Source organism: Ranitomeya imitator, chromosome 1 (genome assembly GCF_032444005.1).
Source record: "Ranitomeya imitator isolate aRanImi1 chromosome 1, aRanImi1.pri, whole genome shotgun sequence".
Lineage (NCBI taxonomy): Eukaryota > Metazoa > Chordata > Amphibia > Anura > Dendrobatidae > Ranitomeya > Ranitomeya imitator.
Genome location: NC_091282.1, coordinates 207,870,756 through 207,876,272, shown reverse-complemented (window position 1 = coordinate 207,876,272; position 5,517 = coordinate 207,870,756).

Sequence of the window (5,517 nt, the reverse complement as noted above, 5' to 3'; positions counted from 1 at the left end):
ACTGTGTTGTGCATGTCCTATACAGTGTTGTGCATGTCCTATACTGTGCTGTGCATGTCCTATACTGTGCTGTGCATGTCCTACACTGTGTTGTGCATGTGCTATACAGTGCTGTGCATGTCCTATACTGTGCATGTGCTATACAGTGCTGTGCATGTCCTATACTGTGCTGTGCATGTCCTATACAGTGCTGTGTATGTCCTGTACTGTACTGTGCATGTCCTGTACTGTGCTGTGCATGTCCTATACTGTGCTGTGCATGTCCTGTACTGTGGTGTGCATGTCCTGTACTGTGGTGTGCATGTCCTATACAGTGCTGTGCATGTCCTGTACTGTGGTGTGCATGTCATGTACTGTGGTGTGCATGTCCTGTACTGTGGTGTGCATGTCCTGTACTGTGCTGTGCATGTCCTATACTGTGCTGTGCATGTCCTGTACTGTGCTGTGCATGTCCTGTACTGTGGTGTGCATGTCCTATACTGTGCTGTGCATGTCCTGTACTGTGGTGTGCATGTCCTGTACTGTGGTGTGCATGTCCTATACAGTGCTGTGCATGTCCTGTACTGTGGTGTGCATGTCCTGTACTGTGGTGTGCATGTCCTGTACTGTGCTGTGCATGTCCTATACTGTGCTGTGCATGTCCTGTACTGTGGTGTGCATGTCCTGTACTGTGGTGTGCATGTCCTATACTGTGCTGTGCATGTCCTGTACTGTGGTGTGCATGTCCTGTACTGTGGTGTGCATGTCCTGTACTGTGCTGTGCATGTCCTATACTGTGCTGTGCATGTCCTGTACTGTGGTGTACATGTCATGTACTGTGGTGTGCATGTCCTGTACTGTGGTGTGCATGTCCTGTACTGTGCTGTGCATGTCCTATACTGTGCTGTGCATGTCCTGTACTGTGCTGTGCATGTCCTGTACTGTGGTGTGCATGTCCTATACTGTACTGTGCATGTCCTGTACTGTGGTGTGCATGTCCTGTACTGTGGTGTGCATGTCCTGTACTGTGGTGTGCATGTCCTATACTGTACACTGTATGCTCTGTCCCTGTATTGTGTCCATTCTATACTGACCTGTGTGTTCTATATTATACCGTGTATGGTCTATACTGTACTGTGCATGCTCTATCCCATTCTATATATATCTTCTATCGCTGTAGTATGTGTGTTCTATCTCTTTATTCTGTATATTCTTTTTTTCTGTCCCTTTGCAATGTCAGTTGTATCCCTTTATCTTTTTTTTCTTTATATAGCAAATATTCTGTCTCTGTCTGTATATGCTCTGTCTGCACAATGCATGTTCTTTCCCTGCATTATGTATGTTTTATTTCTGTATATGTCCTATCATTATACTGTAAATATTACAGAGACAGAACATACATAACACAGGGATACAATGTGTTTGTTCTGTCTTTTACTCTACATGTTCTATCTTTGCATCAGTTATGTCGCATCCCTGTACTGTGCATGTTCTATCTCTATACTGTGTAGGTTTTATCCATGTGCTATGTACTTGCTGTCTCTGTTCTGCATATGTTCTATCCCTGCACTGTGTATTTTCGATTTCTATATTATATATGGTCTCTCCCTGTAATGTATCTGCAGGTTTTATCCATGTGCTATGAATTTGCTGCCCCTTTGCTGTCTATAATGTATCCCTGTACTGTGTAGGTTTTATCCAGGTGCTATGTATTTGCTGTCTCTGTTGTGTATATGTTTTAGCCCTGCACTGTGCACCTTCTATCGCTATATTGTATATGTTCTACCCCTGTAATCTGTATTTTCTGCTTCTATAATGTAGATAGATGATCTATCCCTGAATTGTATGTGTAGGGGCCAACCGTATATATATATACATATATATATATATATATATATATATATATATATATATATATATATATATATATATATATATATATACTGTGTGTGATGTATCCCTGTATTATATGTGTAGGGGCTGTGTGTGTGTGTGTGTGTGTGTGTGTGTGTATGTGTGTGTGTGTGTGTGTGTGTGTGTGTGTGTGTGTGTGTGTGTGTGTGTGTGTGTGTGTGTGTGTGTGTGTGTATATATATATACATGCTGTGTGTGATGTATCCCTGTGCTCTGGTATTTGGTTCTTGTCTGATAGCTAATGATTGCTGTGAAGCTTTCTGTAGCCGGTGCTGCCGGATTTCAGTTTTGCACTGGCCATTTGTGAGTTTTTATTCACGAATTTATTTTTTTATCCTTATCAATAATATCAGCATCATGAAAAACATCGAATGTGAAGGGATTAGGTCAAGTTGACAAACACAATAAGTTCTGGCACATCTGTGTAAGACTAGTTTACATTTCTAATATTTCATGAAGTTCATTGGAGATATATGTTGTGTTACACTGGAAGCATCTGAAGAGTTCATACATTTTTCATGACTTTTTATGGGGTCGAGACCAACTGATGAGACTTATTGTTACCTAGAGGAGACCTAATATCTCCCCTCCGAGCAGTCGCAGGTATCTGAACATCTGCTGCATCAGGATGGAAACCCTACTGTGCGACAAGACTGTGCTGATCGGGTAGTAAAATAATAATAATATTAATATGGAATTATTGGACACAGTGTCATATTCTTTGCATTATTGTCACTGCATTCCAGGCTACAGTTTTTATATTGTTTTATTCTAATACTTTATGTGAATATTATTATTTATTCTATAATAGTTTATCTTGTTTTTTCATATTTTACCATCTATTGTTCTATAGTATTATTACATTTGTTCATTGTCATTTTCAGATTGCTTTCATTAACATTTCGTCTTGAATAATAACATTAATATTGTGTACTTTTTTTTATTTAACTGAAATGACATTGAAATTAGCTGTCAATACTAGAGATTATATCATTCATATTGCCCTTATGTCGAATTGTTATCTTCTCCAATCTGTGCACAGTTGCTAAAAAGCATCACTTTGTCTTATCATTTATATCTGCTCAATGTAAGGCTACGTTCACATTAGCATTCCGCTAATGTGCGTCGCTGTTGACAACCTTAAGACAACCTTGTTAAAATGATCTAGTACAGTCAGAGAAGTATACTACATTACATAACAGACATATACAATATCAGGGCTATGTTAGGATATCATGTTATATAAAGTATTGTTTTATTTACTATATATTGTTGTTGTTATAATAATAATAATAATAATAATAATAATAGAGAATCTCCAGTATGTAATTTCATTTTTTTTCTCATACATTTTATTTTGTTTTGTGTTCCTATTTTGTTGCACGGTATGCATTATGTATTATACTTGCCATCTTCTATGTTACTGTTATTTGCTATGTAATTTCGGATACATTATATCTATTGTATGGTAACATTTAAGTTGTAAATTACCACTTCTGCATGGGATATAAGCTGGTAAAGCCCCTTCTGATGGATTCCTAATAACAGTTCATGATCCCTTGATTTGTTAGTAAGTGAGAGCTGGTTTATGATGACTCCTCGCCTTCATAAGGGCATTGCTGTCCCATCACAATATCTAGAATAACTCGCACAATGTCCAGTACATAATAACAGCAATAATTGATTATTGAAACTAATGGAGGTGTAATGTCTGCGCAGAGACAGGTAGGAGGGAAACATGGGGAGACCCGGGAGGTTTTTCTCCTGTGATTAATGACCTATAGGATAAATGCAGCAGCAGAGGAGCTGGGATCGATAAATTAAGGATCCCAATGTATCATCTCCTAGGAAGAAGGAAGAAGCCGGAGCCTCCTCTCATCTGATTTCGTTCGACACTCAATTAAAAAGTTTGTATGAATTCTCCTAATCCCATAAAGACTAATGGCGGCTGCCGGTGACAGGAGAACAATAAAGAACTCGGCAGCTTTTCCTGGGACCTCGGGCTTTTCCTGATCACAGAGGAAGGTCATGGGCTGCAGAGTCATTTATTAATACAGACATTTATTCTTATGATGCCCTGTCCAAAGCCTCTATACTATATCCCCTACACATCGGTAGATGGCTCATACACACAGCAGCCATAACCCTCCATCTCTGGGTATCTAGAGCCTGCCATGTGCTGTGCTGCTGGGGCTCACACTGCATCCTACCCTGTACTAAAGACCCCCAGCTAGTGCTGACCACCCTCCCTGTACTCCAGACCCCCATCTAGTGCTGACCACCCTCCCTGTACTCCAGACCCCCATCTAGTGCTGACCACCCTCCCTGTACTCCAGACCCCCATCTAGTGCTGACCACCCTCCCTGTACTCCAGACCCCCATCTAGTGCTGACCACCCTCCCTGTACTCCAGACCCCCATCTAGTGCTGACCACCCTCCCTGTACTCCAGACCCCCAGCTAGTGCTGACCACCCTCCCTGTACTCCAGACCCCCAGCTAGTGCTGACCACCCTCCCTGTACTCCAGACCCCCAGCTAGTGCTGACCGCCCTCCCTGTACTCCAGACCCCCAGCTAGTGCTGACCACCCTCCCTGTACTCCAGACCCCCAGCTAGTGCTGACCACCCTCCCTGTACTCCAGACCCCCATCTAGTGCTGACCACCGTCCCTGTACTCCAGACCCCCATCTAGTGCTGACCACCCTCCCTGTACTCCAGACCCCCAGCTAGTGCTGACCACCCTCCCTGTACTCCAGACCCCCAGCTAGTGCTGACCACCCTCCCTGTACTCCAGACCCCCAGCTAGTGCTGACCGCCCTCCCTGTACTCCAGACCCCCAGCTAGTGCTGACCACCCTCCCTGTACTCCAGACCCCCATCTAGTGCTGACCACCCTCCCTGTACTCCAGACCCCCATCTAGTGCTGACCACCCTCCCTGTACTCCAGACCCCCATCTAGTGCTGACCACCCTCCCTGTACTCCAGACCCCCAGCTAGTGCTGACCACCCTCCCTGTACTCCAGACCCCCAGCTAGTGCTGACCACCCTCCCTGTACTCCAGACCCCCAGCTAGTGCTGACCGCCCTCCCTGTACTCCAGACCCCCAGCTAGTGCTGACCACCCTCCCTGTACTCCAGACCCCCAGCTAGTGCTGACCACCCTCCCTGTACTCCAGACCCCCATCTAGTGCTGACCACCGTCCCTGTACTCCAGACCCCCATCTAGTGCTGACCACCCTCCCTGTACTCCAGACCCCCAGCTAGTGCTGACCACCCTCCCTGTACTCCAGACCCCCAGCTAGTGCTGACCACCCTCCCTGTACTCCAGACCCCCAGCTAGTGCTGACCGCCCTCCCTGTACTGGGGTCCTGCTGCTGTATTCACAAGCCTTGCATGAATTGTCCTGTCAAAAACTTGTTATAAATGGTGACTGGCAATCAATCACAGATTCAGATCCTGAGTTATTGTCCTGCAGATGCCTGAAGGATTGTGCCACTCACTTTACATCTGTGTCTGTAGAAAATGGGGATCACAAGTCAGAAAAGAAACTTCTAGAAGAGTTATCAAATGGGAAAACACTGAATGAATGCTGGTTTAATACAGTGATGCATCTATATGATATAGTATT